We start from the raw sequence: 19,145 nt of genomic DNA, 5'->3' as shown, positions 1-19,145 counted from the left end.
ATCAATTCTCTTAAGGACCAATCACATGAAGCAACCAAGATCAAGGAAGAAATGGAGATCATTATATCAAAGAAGGATGAAGAATGCAAGAAAATGAAGGAAGAAATTGTCTTTCTTAAAAAGGAAGTTGACTTGCTGAATAATAACTTGAAAAGCTCTCAAATCCTAGATGACATCCTAAGTCATCAAAGGTCTCCCCTCAATAAATCAAGTCTTGGCTATGGAGGTGAATCCTCAAGCAAGAATGATAATGCTTCAAACTAAAAGCATGTGAGGAAGCTAGGAAGAAATGTTGATGATCCCAATTCCAACAAAGGCAATGAGAAGGGTAAAGTCAACAATGGAAGAAATCATATTCCAAGAAGACTTGCAGATGGTGTCAAGATTACAAAAGATAATTAATATCATCAAAGAATCCCAAGGCAAAAAGACTTCAAAAGTACATCAAGGAAATATTCATCTCCCATGTATCAAAGTATATTTCTTGGTTATTGTTATTCTTGTACAAATTTTGGGCAGATGGCAAAAGATTGTAGTGCATATTGCAAAAACAAATATAATGGTCCTCATCAATCTCCTAGAAACAATTTTGCAAGAAGAAGTCATGATTTCTTATTCATGAACAAGATGGAGTGCTTCAATTGCCATAACATTGGACATATGGCAAGTGACTGTAACTTGACATGGGTCCCTCAACAAGCTAAAACTATGTCAACCAAGCCAGAGAATAAAGTTACACACGTATGGAGAAGGAAGAAAATTGGATCCGAAAGTCTCTTGATCACTCCAACCAACAATACATGTTGTTGACTTGATGAAGTCATCCTTGATATTCCAAGTGTTTGATGGTGAGACTCTGCCAAAAAGGAGACCATGCATACAGTTAGGGGGAGTTTGTAATTCTTGAGCATTCTTGGAGAAGCTATTTTTAAATGGGATGTTAAGTTTAGGTATGTTCTATGCTTAGAGCAATTTATTTCAATTTTCACAGTTAGCTCAATATCTTTTCCAGATTAGCAATCACTTCAGCATAATAGTAAATTGCATATAGAACATAAACATAAATCGCAGAAGACAAGCCAATACAAGAGGACACAAGATGTGGCATTAGCTAAGGACAAACCCCAATGTGGGGAAACCCTTGATCAATTCTTCTTATATGTTCTTCAATAGTTCAGCACAGAGAGAGAGATAGATAGTACATATACAACATAAGTCAACACTTTGACTTATCTAAATAAGAGCATAGATCATCTCTAAGAAGATGATACATGAGGTAGCTGAACTCAGTTGAAAACATGTTGCTTCAACTGATTCTCCAAGGTGACTCCATCACCATGTTGCACCTCATCATCATGTGGCACCTCACTGTGTTGCACCATGTTGCACGCATCATCACTATGTTGTATCTCATCATGCTTCACTAGTCATGACTTTACTGTTGGCATTGTGGTACTGATTTAGAGCTATGGCACAGGTGTTATCCTTGATGGCAACTCACTTTTGGTGACAGATCTTAGAATGAAGGAAAAGATATATGTGCAGGTTCACCTAGAAGAAGGCGTGTATACACGCGGGTTAGACGTTACAAAGGCATGTATGCGTATATACGCACTTTCACGCAAGGAAAAGCGCTTATATGTTGGATAATTTACTTTTGGTCCGTGGTATTTAGTCCTTGGTATTTGAACCTATGGTTTTGGACCATGGTATCTCGTCAAAAGTGTTGATCCCAAGTATTGGGTCCATGGTATTGTTTTATTATGGTTTTGGACCGTGGTATTGTGAAAGGCCTAAGACTATAAAAGAGGAAGGAGATCATTTGGCAAAGGATCATCTGAATTAATTTAATATCTAATAAGTGCTAGATCTGAAATATTGGTGATTGGGGTTATGGTGCAGATCTGGATCTGAATGAAGGAGGAACCTTAGCGCAAAGAGAAGGATAAGTTCTATTGATGGGTCATAATCTTAAGGCTTGAATTATAGTATCTTTGTATGATTTTGATCTGTTATATGTGGCACATGCTTGATCTATAAATCTGATAATCTGGGTTAATTAGTGTCTGAATATTTGAAAGAGTGAATTATCCTTTATATATCTATATGCAGGTTCAGTGAAGCGAAGGCACGTATACACGCTGGTTCAGTGAATAAAAACAACGTATACGCAGGTTGGTCCAAACATATAAGCGTATGCACGCAAGTTTCTGGTTATTGAAGTGCGTATATCTTTTGAGTTGTGATCTAGCTGCTTCTGTTTATTGCTGCAGTGTTCTGGGTTCAGAATTTGGTGTGTGGTTACTGTTACTGTGTTTTGGGTACAGCTGTCAGAGAAGTATCTACTTGATTCAGTTCTAATTGGTGAAAATGAGATTGTTTGATGCAGAAATTTTTGATGATTGATTGATGTTCATGGATCCAGTCTGAAAATTTATGAAATGTGGTCCCTGGAAGAAAGAGAAGGTTGTCGCCTTCTGTAGACTAGCACCTACGTACTAGTATCTTGGCTAGTGCAAGAGCTAAGGGGGTTGTAGCTCCCTTCCAGGAGAAGCTAGAGAACGAGAGAGGGTTGTAGCTCTCTGCAAGTTGCAGCTTGCGTATTGGTAAAGGACCGCACCAGTACATTGTAAAAAGAATTTTCTAATTAAAAGAAGATAGAGACGAATTGCAACAGGTGGTTTTCACCCACATTGGGTTTCCACCTTATATCTTGTGTTCTTGTGTGTGATTGTCTTCAGCTCTATTTCACTGTTTCTGGTTACTATTTATTTGATTCTGATACACAGATTAATGATCAACATCTGTAAGATAAATTAAATTATAAGTCTACATTGTATACGCGAGTTTCCTTCTCTGTAGTTGCGTATATATGCGGTTTTATCTAACTGAAGTAGCGTATATGATCTGGGTTTGAAAAAAAAAATAAGTGACTTGATAATACTGATTCACCCCCCTCTTAGTATTATTTCCAAAAATTGGTATCAGAGCAGGTCCTTCTGAAGAAGCTTGATCGCTTGAAGGAAGATCCATCATCAAGAGCAACTACGAGAGAGAAGCATCTATCAGGCCACCAATTTTTGATGGGACCAACTTCATCTATTGGAAGGTAAGAGTCACAGCCTATCTGCAATCTCTTGGTACAGAAGTCTGGGATATCATAGATACAGGGTACACTTTTCCATCCTCAACTCCTACAGATTCGGCTGGTAAGAAACTATATGAAACAAATGCAAAGGCTGTCAATACTCTATTAGGATGTCTATCTCAATTAGAATTCGTCAAGGTTATGCAGTATAAATCCGCAAAAGAAATATGGGACAAGATTGTTTTGAGCTATGAAGGAGATGAACAGGTAAAATGAGAAAAACTTCAAACCCTCAAAATTCAGTATGAAAATCTCAGAATGCACAATGATGAAAGTGTGGCTAACTATTTCCTTCGTGTAGATGAGATTGTTAATTGTATGAAAAACTTGGGTGAAGAAATAAAAGAGGCTATTGTGGTTGAAAAAGTTCTAATATCTTTGTCCCCTAAGTTTGAATCAAAAGTTTCTGCAATAGAAGAAAAGGAGAATCTATGGAACCTTACCATGTCACAGCTGCACGGAATTCTGACTTCTTACGAAACGAGGAAAGGAGGACCATCAGACAGGAGAGAAGCTACTTTCAAGGCTTCAGGAAAAGGAGATTACTATGAGTCGGGGCATATGTCAGATGAAGAGGAAGAATCAAATTTTGTCAAGAACCTTCAATGGGGTGCTGGAAGATTCAGAGGTAAGTTACTGTTCAAATGCTTTGCTTGTGGAAGAGTCGGTCACTATGCTACCAAATGTCCTCATAAGGATAAACTTGGCAAGGGTAAGGAACCTGTTAGATAGAACAAGAAACAGAATGTAAATAAGAAAAGCTATTACACTCATGAAGACAGTGATGGGCTTTCAAATAGTGATGAAGATGAACAAGGTAATAAATATAGAATTTTAATGGCTTTTGATGATGACGATTTTGTGGATGCTATAGATGAAGAAGGTCTTTATGAAGAGATTTCTAGACTCAAAATTTGTTTAGAAGAGAAGAATGTGATCATAGACACTCTACAATTTCAACGAGTTGAAAAGCAAAAACATCATGAAAAGTTAGAATGTGAAATTGTGGGACTTAGAAAAGAGATTGAAAAAACAAAAGCTCTTAATCTTAGAATTGTTAAAGGATCTGACACCTTATATGAGATTATCAAAGTGTATTGTTCTCCACTAATCAAGACAGGTCTGGGATATAATGAAGAATCATCTCAAGCGCAGAAGGCATCCACCTCCAAAAGCTATCTTGATGCAGCAAGGAGAAGTGAAAAGGTCGACAATCAACAGCAAAGGCACAATGCTGCTCACTAGGTAAATCATGGACAATTTACCTCAAGATTGAACAAAGACTACCAGGTAAATCAGGGGCAATCTATTTTAAGGATGAGCAGAAGATACAACCAGCCACAGGTAAAACCTTCTCAATTTGCCTCAAGAATGGATATCAATAGAAACTACAATCATTTGGCTGGTAGACTTGATAATCACAGGAGTTTCTTCAATGGCCAATGTTTTTCCTGTCATAACTTTGGTCACAAAGCAGCTCAATGTGTTGCCTATAAGACAATCATGACTAGAGAAGCTCATAAACAGAGGAGTATGACTGGGATCATGAAAATGACCTACAATAACTTCTCTACTCTTGAAAATGAAATAGAATGTTCTATTTGTAACAATTTCGGTCATGAAGATTCTGAATGCAGGAGCAGGTTTCGGTAGACAACTCAGAAGGAGCAAGCCTCAAGTGCCAAATCATGGAGAATAAAAGAGCCACAACCAGAAAGATGTGGTATAGCCTTATATGCGGAAGGGCGGGAAAATCAATGGTACATCGACAGTGGATGTTCGAAACATATGACAGATGATAAAGAAAAACTTCAGTCATATAGTGCCTTAGAGAAGGAGAAGAAGGTCTCTTTTGGAAATGACAACCCTGCTCTCATAAAAGGTAAAGGATCTGTTCAGTTGAAGGAAAGGGTCAAAGCTGGAAATGTCATGTATGTTGATGGCTTAAATCACAATCTATTAAGTGTCAGTCAGATGTGTGATCAAGGAACTGAGTTAATATTTCGATCAAATGGATGTAGTGTTCGTGATCTTGATACAGGAAAAACAGTGATCAAAGGCGTAAGAACTCCAAATAATTTATACATATTCAAAGAAGGACAACATCAATGCTATCTAAGCAAGAATGATGAACACTAGGTATGGCACAGAAGATTGGGGCATCTTAGCTTCTCACAGATAAGGAAAGCATGCAAATACCAGGCAGTTCGTGGTCTTCCAGACATCAGAATTCCAGACAATACAATATGCAAATCATGTCAGTTTGGTAAGAAAACCAGAACTAACTTCCTCGAGAAGGAAGGATCAGCCAGTAGGCCGCTTGAACTTGTCCACACTGATGTATGTGGTCCATCTAGGAAAAGGTCACCTCGAGGAGAAGAATACTTTATATTATTCATTGATGACTATTCCAGGATGTGTTGGATAGGACTTATGAAGCACAAAGACGAAGCCTTTGAAAAGTTCAAATCATTCAAAGCCTTGGTGGAGAACAAATCAGATCACAGAATCAAATGCCTCAGGTCTAATCGAGGAGGAGAATTTACCTCGAATGAATTTTTCGATTTTTGTGAAGAACATGGAATAAGAAGGGAATTTTCTACAGCTAGGACTCCTCAGAAAAATGGAGTAGTGGAAAGGATGAACAGAACGGTTCAACAAATGGCTCGTGCTATGCTTGATGAGTCTGGAACTCCCACAACCTTTTGGGGAGAAGCCGCATTTGCTGTAGTTGTTATTCTCAACAAGACAAATGTCCGGGTGAACAACACTCAAACTCCTCATGAGCTCTGGTATGGTGAGACTCCTTCGGTAAAATATTTCAAAATTTTTGGAAGCAAATTCTATATCAAAAATAATGATGAAAATCTTGGCAAGTTTGAACCTAGAGAATATGAAGGCATTCTCCTTGGTTATTCTCCCCATAGCAAAGCATATAAGTGTTACAACAAAAGACTTGGAAGAATTGTTGACAGCATTGATGTAGTGATTGATGAAGAAGGAAACATTCCTAGGCAAGTGAATTTCGAAGATTTTGAAGATGATGAGGACTATCCTTCAACATCAAATCAGACTTATGATGAAGAAGAAGCTTAAGAGGCACCACAAGAACAGATAAGGATAGAAGATAAGACTCCATCCAGGTACGTTCAGAAGAATCATCCAGAATCTCAAATTTTGGGGCAGAAAGAGGCATGTATACAAACAAGAAGAACAATTGCAGAAGCCTCAAGCTATTTGGCATTGCTCTCCTCCACTGAACCACAAAATGTAAAAGAAGCATGCAAAGATGAATGCTGGGTCAAGGCAATTGATGAAGAACTTGAGCAGATCGAAAAGAATAACACTTGGGAGTTGGTTCCTAGACCAAAAGATAAGAATGTCATAGGGACAAAATGGATTTTTAAAAACAAGTTGAATGAAAATGCGGAAGTTATTAGAAACAAGGCCAGACTTGTGTGTAAAGGGTATGCTCAACAAGAAGGGATAGACTTTGAAGAAACTTTTGCTCCCGTTGCTAGACTTGAGGCCATCTGAATGTTCCTTGCTCTCTCAAGCTTCCAGAAGTTCAAAGTATTTCAAATGGATGTGAAATCAGCTTTTCTGAATGGAGACTTAGAAGAAGTGTATATTGAGAACCAGATGGGTTCATCCTTCGAAATGATCCAAAACTTGTATGCAGACTTAAGAAGGCTCTCTATGGTCTTAAACAAGCTCCAAGGGCTTGGTACTATTGTCTGGACAAATATCTTCAACAACAAGGTTTCTCAAAAGGATCAGCAGATAGCAATCTTTATATAAAAATTGAAAATAACAAATTGCTAATACTTGTTGTGTATGTTGATGATATCATCTTTGGCAACAATGAAGAAGCTATGAGTCAAAGCTTTGCTTTGGTGATGCAGAAAGAATTTGAAATGTCCTTGCTTGGAGAACTGACATATTTTCTTGGATTACAAATCCAAAAAAATGAAGGAGGTATCTTTTTATCTCAAACAAAGTACCTCAAGCAGATTTTGAAGAAGTATGGCATGGAAGATTCAAAACCAGTATGTACCCCTATGGTTACAGAATGCAGCCTCAGTGCAAATGATGAATCAACAGCAGTGCATCAACCAACCTATAGATCCATGATTGGAAGTCTACTTTATTTGACAGGTACCCGACCAGACATCATGCATGCAGTGGGAATAGTTGGAAGATTTCAGGCAAATCCTAAGGAAACCCATCTTCAGGCAGTAAAGAGAATTTTCAAGTATCTTCAAGGAACTCAAAACTATGGCTTGTGGTATCCAAGAGATACAGATCTCACTCTTCATGCTTATACAGATGCAGATTGGGCTGGAAGCATGGATGACAGAAAAAGCACAAGTGGTGGTGCATTCTTTATGGGTTCCAGATTAGTATCTTGGTTCAGCAAGAAACAAAGTTCGATTGCTCTATCTACCGCTAAAGCAGAATATGTGGTTGCCGCATTTTGTTGCACACAACTCCTTTGGATGATGCAAACTTTGCAGGATTTTCAAATCACTTGTACTCCACCTATCTCCATCTTATGTGATAATACAAGTGTTATCAGTATCTCAAAGAATCATGTCATGCATTCAAAGACTAAGCACATACCGATCAAGTATCATTTTCTCCGGGAACAAGTGTTGGAACAAAAGGTCAAATTGGAGTATGTTCCCTCTAAGGAACAAGTTGTTGATATTCTCACCAAACCACTGCCCAGGGAAACTTTTGAATACCTAAGACAGAAGCTGGGAGTAGTTGATGCATCATCTTGTTGTTGAAACTTGTCTGTTTTAGAGAAAAATGGGTGTGCGCGAGTTGGCTAAAGAGGATCCACGTACATACGATGGTTTATACAAATACAGTCGCGTATATGGAGGCTTGATGGATATCAGAAGGGACAGGCTCTGGTTGAAGATAGTCTGATATGGGTCTGACAGAGACCATCTGGCACAGGTTCAAGGGGAGAAGATAAACTTCTAATGATGCATTGTTGGCATTATCTTAAAAGCTTTTGGTTCTAGTTCACAGTTGTTGTTGGTTTCAGGTGGAACAAATGCAGAGGGAGAACAGAAGGAAATCATGGTTGCTGATCTGAATGGTGATTGACAGATGCTGTTGATATCAGTTATTGGTGACTTTCATAAGTCTTGCTCTAGATATTTCGTCTCTATGTCATATATCTCTTTTATGGTGTCAAGGTCATGTAACGGCCTATTTTGGTTTCCCCACTATGCTGGGATGAAGATGTGATGTACTTGTTTGTCATATGTAAATTTCTGATGTATCCCCACTTGGTTGGGTGGATGATCCCCACTTGGTTGGGTGATGGATGTATGTATTGAGTCTTTTGGTGATAGGAAAGTCTTTTATGATGTATAAGTCATGGTTCTTCTTGAAGAACATCTTTTTGCAGATCTTGCCTACAGTCAGGGGGAGCATGGTCAGCACAGCAGGGCAGAGATTTCAGCATGTACTAAGGGGGAGCACAACCCTTTGCCCTTGATGACAAAGGGGGAGAATGACTTTGAGGATCTTGGGGTTGCCATCAAGTCCAAAGGGGGAGATTGTTGGCATTGTGGCAGTGATTTAGAGCTATGGCACAGGTGTTATCCTTGATGGCAACTCACTTTGGTGACAGATCTCAGAATGAAGGAAAACATATATACGCAGGTTCACTTAGACGAAGGTACATATACACGCGGGTTAGACGTTACAAAGGCGCGTATGCGTATATACGCACTTTCACGCAAGGAAAAGCGCGTATATGTTGGAGAACTTACTTTTGGTCCATGGTATTTAGTCATTGGTATTTGAACCTATGGTTTTGGACCATGATATCTCGTCAAAAGTGTTGATTCCAAGTATTGGGTCCATGGTATTGTTTTATTATGGTTTTGGACCGTGGTATTGTGAAAGGCCTAAGACTATAAAAGAGGAAGGAGATCATTTGGCAAAGGATCATCTGAATTAATTGAATATCTAATAAGTGCTAGATCTGAAATATTGGTGATTGGGGTTATGGTGCAGATCTGGATCTGAATGAAGGAGGAACCTTAGCGCAAAGAGAAGGATAAGTTCTATTGATGGGTCATAATCTTAAGGCTTGAATAATAGTATCTTTGTATGATTTTGATTTGTTATATGTGGCGCATGCTTGATCTATAAATCTGATAATCTCGGTTAATTAGTGTCTGAATATTTGAAAGAGTGAATTATCCTTTATAGATCTATATGCAGGTTCAGTGAAGCGAAGGCGCGTATACACGCTGGTTCAGTGAATAAAAACAGCGTATACGCAGGTTGGTCCAAACATAGAAGCGTATGCACACAAGTTTCTGGTTATTGAAGTAGTGTATATCTTTTGAGTTGTGATCTAGCTACTTCTGTTTATTGCTGCAGTGTTCTGGGTTCAGAATTTGGTGTGTTGTTACTGTTACTGTGTTTTCGGTACAGCTGTGAGAGAAGTATCTACTTGATTCAGTTCTAATTGGTGAAAAGGAGATTGTTTGATGCAGAAATTTTTGATGATTGATTGATGTTCATGGATCCAGTCTGAAAATTTATGAAACGTGGTCCCTGGAAGAAAGAGAAGGTTGTAGCCTTCTATAGGCCAACACCTACGTACTAGTATCTTGGCTAGTGCAAGAGCTAAGGGGGTTGCAGCTCCCTTCTAGGAGAAGCTGGAGAACGAGAGAGGGTTGTAGCTCTCTGCAGGTTGTAGCCTGCGTACTGGTAAAGGACTGCACCAATACATTGTAAAAAGAAGTTTCTAATTAAAAGAAGATAGAGACAAATTGCAGCAGGTGGTTTTCACCCACATTGGGTTTCCACCTTATATCTTGTGTTCTTGTGTGTGATTGTCTTCAGCTCTGTTTCACGGTTTCTAGTTACTATTTATTTGATTTTGATACACAGATTAATGATCAACATCTGTAAGATAAATTAAATTATAATTCTGCATTGTATACGCGGGTTTCCTTCTCTGTAGTTGCGTATATACGCGGTTTTATCTAACTGAAGTAGCGTATATGATCTGGGTTTGAAAAAAAAAATAAGTGACTTGATAATACTGATTCACCCCCCCTCTCAGTATTATTTCCAACATTTACCCATCATTATACTGCATCTCCTCATGTTTCACCATGTTGAGCTCTTCATTTCACTATGTTGCACCCAAATTCATGCTGCAATACCTCATCATCCTACTACTGCAATACATTCTTATTGCTGCTATATGCCCATCATCACCATGATGTACCATTGTTGCACCATATTGTACCATGTTGCCTTCATCATGCTACCACCTTTCACATCATTATGTTGTTGTACTTATTGTGCACTGTGTTGCACCATTATTATGCTGCATATACCAACCTTAGTTGCTTGCTATGGCTTGCAGCCTAGCAGAGCAGCTAGGCTATAGTTCAAGTTCAAACATACAGCTTCTCCCTCAATATAGAGACAGCTGCTACCATACATAATCCAACAGTCTTTTGACATTGCTGCTAGGTTTCCATTGCAGTGACTTAGGGCAGCATACAAGTAGCATATAGAAGGCAGCATATGCATCCTCCTTGACTGTGGCCATAGTGTTAAGGACAGCGTTTGGGTGACTGAGTATTTCCTATCATTAGGCCAGCGTATAGATCTCACTGCAGTGGATATTATGACAGTGGATGAGGAACCTAGAAGATTGTGGATTAGGTTGCTCTCTTCATGACCTGTGGCCAACGTAATGGGGACAGCATATGGAGGCCTCCTTGTTGCGTTGAGGAGCCTTCTTAAGGATAGAGAAAGAGTCTCTATCTACGGTGAAAGACCTGCGACTAAGGCATGAGGGACCTACGGCTAGGGAAGGATAGGACTGCGCATTAGGGCAGCGTGTATAAGTCTTAGATCTCCCTGCTTGGACTGAGGCTAGCCATCCTTTAGACAGCCAGGTTAGGGCGACGTATGGGAGCCTCTTTACTGCAGTTAGGGTATCCCTTTTTGTTGCATCTAAGATTTGTCTCAAACCCTTCCAAAATAGTGTATAGATTAGGGAATCTAGGGTATGATAAGACTATGTTTAGGGCCAGTTGTTAGGCCTCCTTCACCATGTTAGATCTCCCTTTGAACTACGACCAAACCTTCACAAGACCTACGGCTAGGGCATCCTTCTTTTGTTGCGTATAGGGTCTCCTTCTAGACCTGTGTTTTTCCCTTAGAGATTCTTCTTTCCACTAAAACCCAAAACAAGTGGAGAAGAATAAATCTCAAGAGAGTTGTGTGTACAAATGACTTGCAAGACACTTGTATTTATACTAAAATGTGGAGCACAAGTGGGGGAAGTTTAGTTGTTGGCCGACCTTGATGAATTGTCCCATAACACAAATAAATTCATATCTCTATGAATACTTATCGGAGTCGGATAGCCTTTAGATCAATCCTACACTTCTCGATGAGAGGAATCCAAGAAAAATGTCAGCGACCATAAATAAGATGACCCACATGGAGTTTGGCCCTAGTTGCCAATTTTAACATGGACCATATGAAATCATTGATGAATCATGCATGGAAAATCATCCTTTGATAGATCATCTCTCGAGAGCAACTCCATTAAAGAATAGGATCCCTTTATCATCTGGTGCACTATTATTGAGGATCTCTTATTTTTTATCACTAAGCAAGCAATCTTTCTTGAGGTAGAGGAGTTTATGCAGATAGTGGGAGTTGGTTCATCCACGAAGAAAAAACTTGGACCATATTGCCAGATGAAAGAGCACCATGACATGGAGAGTAACGTACCTATAAAGAACTACTATTGATGACGAAAATACGGTGAAAAGAAGTAGCTTGACAGGGGGAGTACAGGGGCACCCCATTTTCCATTGATGTCAAAGGGGGAGAGAATGTTGGAAGGACAAGAATATTTCCATCAATGACAAAGGGGTAGATTGTTAATCAAGGTTGTCATTGATGTCAATATGGCATTGGCTAAAATGGAAAATATTATTGAGATGCCTGGTTCCAGATGATGATGTCATGACTCTTGTTTGGCAAGGATTCCATCAATTAATATATCAAGCCATCAATTAATATGTCAAGACACTAATGAAGAAGTCTTAAGAAGTGTTAAGTGCCAAATGCCAATCATGTGCTTTATTTGATGATCCAGACCTTAACCATTGATGACATATGGAGGACTACACTTGATGAATGACCACACTTGATGAGCTCTTGATAACATGGTTGGAAGACTAGATGATGATGTGGAAGATCTCATTTGATGGTTGCAAGACTTCCTCGGAACTTTCCTAATGGTGTTTCCTATGACATATCACTGCACCATTATATCATGACACGGGATGATACACTCATTGTTGGATAATATCATGATGACATCGATGTCCTACATGATCCTATGATGATGAATCCAAACAATGGAGAAGCCATATTGTCCCAAACATTCTTGACATTGTCCCAAACTTTTTATGCATAAAATTTAAGGACATTCACAAAGAAAAAATATTTTTTCCACCTTAGAGGCATCTTTTTTCAATGGGACCTAGACCATCTTAAAGAGCATTTTTTCCTCTTTCTAATGAACCCTCACTTTTCCTGAAACTCCCAGTGGTTGCTGAGAAAATGAATTTTTAAGTTGAGAAATATATATTCTATTGCAAGTTAGCCTCTTGGTTAAGGGAAATGTCCCTTCATTTGGAAGATGACATCACTATTAATACAAGTCTTAACACTCATTTCATGCAAGAAATTTCGGTGAAAGACACAAAAATTGAGATAAAAACTACAAGAAGCTTGGAAACTTGAAGATCTATTGTTTGGGTTAATTCCTTTTACAGTGGTGGACTGTCACATTCAGAAATCGGATTGCAAACAAATTTTCGAACACAATGACTCGAATCAGTGAGGCTGCCACTTAAAGGATCTCGATCTTCAATTGCAGAAGACTATTTCTAGTGCAACAAGTTGTGGGAGCCACTTTTGATTAGTCTCACCTTGGAACATATTTTTGCATAACTAAAGCGCAGACCTTAACACCATATTAAAGCAGTGTTTCTCAAACTTAAAAGGTAGTTTTGGGAGAGATATTTATAGCAACTTATTGAAGGTATTTGTGGAGCACCTTTAAATGTTGTTAGAAGCCATTTTTGGACCAGTTGTAGCAGCAATTGAAAGTCTTTTTGAAACAGTCATGAGGTACCCTTTTGTAGCACATTGAAGACCTTTTGAAGGTGGATTTATAGCAGGTTTGAAGACTTAGTTTGGGCAGCTATTTGAAGTATTCGAAAACCTAGAGCAACCTCCTTGGAGCAACTATTGAAGGATCTTTGAAGAAGACTTTGATGATAGTCTGAACAAATTTTGAAGGTTTTCCAGATCAGATCTTGGAGCTTGTGTGAAGCAGACTTGAGTCTTGATTGAAAGTTAATCCTATATTGAATCATAATTGAAGGACACTTTAAGTTTTGATAGCCTGTTAAAGAAAACTCTAAGAGTGGTGTGTAAGCATATTGAAGAAGCCTTTGTAGATTTTTCTTGCATCCATTTGAAGACATTTTTTTAAGAAGCCTTGAATAATCTTGGAGATAACACTGAAGGACATGATGCACTAGCCATCATGAGGTGATCTTGGAGAAATTGTTTGGATATGAGGAAGAGCAGTGGTGACACCTTCTAAGAGAACAAGGTTGTCATTGATGATGTGGCGTGGATGCTAAATTGATGACATAGATGAAGATTGATAGGGCTTATTGAAGAATACATTGGGAGCCATGAATTATAACCAAACATGTCGTGACGAAGTAAAGCTAAGGGTTGGAGCCCAAGAGGTTGGAGCCTCGTAGAGACAAGGTTGGTGCCTTGGAAGATAGGGTCAGAGCCCTAGAGGATAGGAGTCCTCAAGAAACTAGGTTGGAGCTTGAACCAGAAATAGGGTTCAAGCCCTAGAGGTTGGTGCCTTGAAATTGACAAGTTTGGTGCCTTTGGGAAGTCCAAGTCGGTGCTTGGCATATTATAGGTTGGAGCCTAGGAGATTGAAGATTGGTGTCTTCATCTAGGGTTGGAGCCCTACATATATTGTACTTGATTTATTGAAAGAAGAAATTAATAAAAGTATTTATTCTATCATTGTTCATTTTTTTATTCTAAATATAAGTGATCTAATTGGTAAAAATAACAATTGAAAAGAAATATTGATTCACCCCCCTCTTAGTATTTCCAACAATCTGGTCATCAGTGGTTATATGATGCAGTCTTACTTCTCCTCTCTGCACCATATCCCAAATATAGTGATATCTCATTATGGTTGGACTTGTCATGGAACACAATATTTTCTGCAAGTTGAATCCCACTCTTATTGTCCCAGTAAATTATTGTTTTGTCCAAAACATGCTCAAACCACTCTCTAAAGAGTTTCCTCGGTCATACTGCCTCACAATTATCCATGCTACCAACAATGTACTCAGCATCAGTGATGCTAAGGGATACAGACTTATGTTTTCTGCTCATCCAAGATATCATGGCAGATCCTAAGCTAAATCAACACCCAGATGTGCTTTTCCTACTAGTAGAGCTACCAGCCCAATTAGCATTTGAGTATCCAAGTAGACATATATCACTGGCAGTATATTTCAATCCCAGATTAATGGTCCCATGCAGGTATCCTAGCACATGCTTTGCAACAATCCAGTGTGCATGAGATATTTTAATCATATATTGGCTCTGATTATTGACTGCAAAACATATGTCCAGTCTAGTGTTCACTAAGAACACTAGTACCCCAATCAGTTGACGATACTCAAAAGGATTTTCCAAATAGGACCTGCAGCTTCACTACGTAGCTTCTTGAAGTTCGTTTCTATTGGAGTATTCATGGATTTACATTTTGTCATACCAAATATTTCAAGCAGTTTGACAACATATTTTCCTTGAGAAAGGAAAATTTCACTAGGTTTTTTCCATACTTCAAGACCCGAAAAGTAGTGCATTAAGCAAAGATCTTTCATTTCAAATTCAAAAGCTAACTCCCTCTTACACTGGAGGATAACAAGTTCACCATCGGTCATAAATAAATCATCAACATATATACCAAAATCAAAGGCATACATTGGACTATACTGAAGTAAAGATTTCAATCAATATTACTTCTGGTAAAACCAAGCTTCATCAAGAAGCTATCAATGTGGTCATACCAAGCTCTTTGAGCTTGCTTCAAACCATAGAGGACTTTCTTCAGTTTGCACACGAGTTTTTCGGTCATGTATTTCAAAGCCTTGTGGTTGCTCCACAAATACTTCTTCCTTGAGGAAGCCATGCAAGAAAGAAATATTCACCTCCATTTGGTGAAGGGACCATCCTTGACTAGTAGCTAAAGCCATAATACATCAAATGGTTGTATAACGAGCAATAGAAAAAAATATTTCATCATAGTTTATTCCCTCTTTCTGAGAGAACCCTCTAGTCACAAACCTAGCTTTATATTTTTCAATACTTCCATCAACACCATGTTTAATTTCATACAACCATTTAGAGGACACAATAGATTTACCTTGTGGTCTTGGAAACACTTCCCATACATCATTATGAATGATGGACTCATATTTTTCAGCCATTGGATCTTTCCACACTTGAGCCTTCACAACTTCTTCAAAAATGCATGGTTCAGCTTGAATAATGTTGCTCATTGTTGCAACATATCCTTGGAATTGGCATGGTTTCTTGCTTTCTTTGAAGGTTCCTCGGGGAGCAACATGTTTATCAACATCTTGAAGGGTGTCACGAAGCCATAAAGGTCTCCTTCTAGCACATGGAGAAGGATCCAAGGAATCCATGGGATCCAAGCATTCATCAACAAGATCAAGCTCAGGCTAGGGATCTTCTTATGCATCCAAGGCATCATCTTGTCTTTCAACATTAGCAGCAAGAGTGTCTATGAATTTTCAAAGAGCTGCATCTTCATCAAATGTTATATCTCTTCTAAACTCTATAGTTCTTTTACTAGACATATTCTATAAGCTTTAGAATTTTGACAATAACGAATAAGCACACCTTCCTTACCTGAAGCTTCCATCTTGGTACTCTTTTCCTTTGGCACATGAAAATAGACAGGGCATTCAAAGACCCTTAAGTTCCCATTATGTTATGGTATGTTATGGGTTAAATGGTATGGTGGTCTCTTTATTTATTCCAAATTCCTTGCAGAAGTCTTGAGCTCTTGTCCACTTCATGTCCACTTAAGTCATGGGATGGATCGCTATCTTCTTCAACCTCAATACAAAGGACTCAGTTCTCACATTCATCAAATGTACTTGTTTATCCTAGAACAAGGGCAAGATAAATAGTAGCAATGTAAATAAACATAATGAAATTATACCTGGTGATGAGGCAAGTCTTTCTTTCTTTCGTAGATGTGAGAGTCGCTCCTTCATTATCCTCATACCAGCTTCCTCTTGGAGTTTACTCTTCCTGCACTATTTTGCACCTTAATGATCTTCAAGATCTACTTTTCTTGATCACATATTCATTAGGAAGTTAGTGAAAGAATCATTCAAATACTCATACAGGAAGAATAACCAATGATATATAAAGATGAATCTAAACAAGAGCATCGACACAAAAAACCAACATAAGACTTGAAAATACTTTGGGATTGAAGGAAATTGTTAGCTTCCTCTTGATCCGACTTCTATAAGTTACCATTGTCCAAGTCATATGTCATTAGCAGAAAAAATGCATCTTCTTTATCACCACTTGACAAACTCCATCATGATCCACTCTAATCTCGGGTATTTCAGAAATCATCTTTCTCACATGAGGTAATGTTGGAAAAAGTGAGAGGGGGTTGAATCAATATTTCTTTTACAATTGTTACTTTAACAACTTAGATCACTTATAACATGACACAAAATGAACAATATAGAATAAATCATTTTATTAATCAGAAATAACAAGGACTCCAATCCTCTTCTTTACAATAAATCAAGTACAATAATGTTTAGGGATCCAACCCTATATGAAGACACCAATCTTTCAATCCACCATGCTCCAACCCTATCTTCCACAAAGCTCCAACCTTGTCTTTATGAGGCTCCAACCCTCTCCACTAGCACAGGCTCCAATTTGATCTTCTTGAAGACTTCTATCCTTTAGGGCACCAACTCTGTCAATCTACTTCAACTCTTCAATGTAAGTTGAATGGTTCTTCAAGGCCTCCCAAAAACATCTGCAACAAGCCTTGACAATATCTTCAAAACAACAATCAACAAATGCCCTTGCTTAGCTCATCAATGACAACTTTATGATTCTTAGAAGTTGCCTCCACAACTTTTCATGTCACCCAAACAATATTCTTCAAGGTCACATCATGAGGACTTCAGTCATCCTTACAAGGTTAACTAATGTCTTCACGATCTGCTCAAATTGTTCAAAATTATTTTACACAAGGTTCCTCTTCAAGTTGCTTCACAAATCGGCTCCAAATGATGCTTCAACAAGGGTTTCAAATTATCTTCAAAGGTGCTCCAAAATCTCCACAAAATCGCTTCCATGTATCCTTCAAAGACTCTTCAAGATCTGCAATAGGTCTTTAAGATCTGTAGCAGATCTTCCAAGGAATTCCCCAATGATTTCTTGTACAGATGTCACAAAATATGCAACTTAAGTCTAACACAGGTCCAAGGTGTACTAGTCCAAGCTTTTTGAGACTTCTCCCACAACCAAGTTTGCTACAAGACTCCACAGATTCGAATTCGCAGTGCATAGGTCACTGTACTTGAGAATCACAATGCACATGTCCAAATACTTAAGAAAATGCCCACAGTCAAGTCTGAATTGATGAAGGATACTTTTTGAACAGATTCAAGTTCTTTTATTTCATCTGCAAACAAGTGTTACTAAAAATTGAAATAGTCCTAAAAAATGTGTTTCTATACGTTGAGAATGATGCTATGACAACCCAAAAAAATGTCTTCAAAAGTGGCTTTCCGCAAGTCTGAGAAGGGCTCAAAAACTTCCACAAAAAATTATGTCAACAAGTGCCAAATGAGCCACATGAGGGTCGAATTGCAAGCCTATAATAGGCCAAATTTCAGAGGTATTGTGCAGGTCCGAAAACAAATCAGTTACATATGAGTTGCAGGTATCTAATGGGTGTTACACGTCTGCAATTTCTAGGCCAAGATCTATTCATCCTACTCTTGCTCCTTTACTTCTAATCCGAATTTTTCCTTGACTAAATTCTTGTACCTTTACCTAATTAGATCATGTGATTTCCTGCTTAACCAAATTTTTAGCTTTAGGTTTATATTTATACTTGTTTTCTATGTTGAATAGACACGTCCTTTTGAGGGGAGCTAACATGCCATAATTCGATAATTAACTTTTTATATGAGCTGACATTAGTATAAAAAATGATTGTATGAACGGCGACCTGTTATGAATTGATGTGGTTATGTTTTAAAATATTATCATGTTTCCGCCAACTCAAAAAAACGTTTATGCATGGATGGATAAATCTTTCCAAGAAATTATTGTGATTTGTCTATGCATTTTCCTTCAAAGCACTCAGTGTTGATATACTGAATCCTTCCATAAGAGGTTAATCATAAACATTATGAAAGTTCTATAACTATGTTCATGTAAGGTGAAATTTTTTATACTCATCAATTTTGATGATAAAGTTGCATTTATGTGCTAACAAGGTCAAATCTATCCTTAAGTGTTATGTTGTTGCTCATTTCACCCAGACTATGATTTAATCTTGTCACAATGTTAATGAAAATCACATTATTTTTTTGTTGATATGGACATGCATATATGGCCCACAAGAATGTTGTCATGACTTGCATAGATGACAGCTCCTCTTATTGAATCTTTTTGATATGGTTTCCATTAATTTGACTTTGCTTAATTCTAAGGCTTGCCAATCTTCTAGGAATCTATGCTTCTTCTAGACTTTGCTTCATTTTTTATGCCTAAGCTT

The sequence above is a fragment of the Pinus tabuliformis genome, chromosome 7 (genome assembly GCF_031772625.1).
Source record: "Pinus tabuliformis cultivar Carrire ecotype Pingquan chromosome 7, CPIR1, whole genome shotgun sequence".
Classification (NCBI taxonomy): domain Eukaryota; kingdom Viridiplantae; phylum Streptophyta; class Pinopsida; order Pinales; family Pinaceae; genus Pinus; species Pinus tabuliformis.
The sequence above is the reverse complement of the archived record's forward strand: the minus strand, read 5'-3'. Positions refer to the sequence as shown.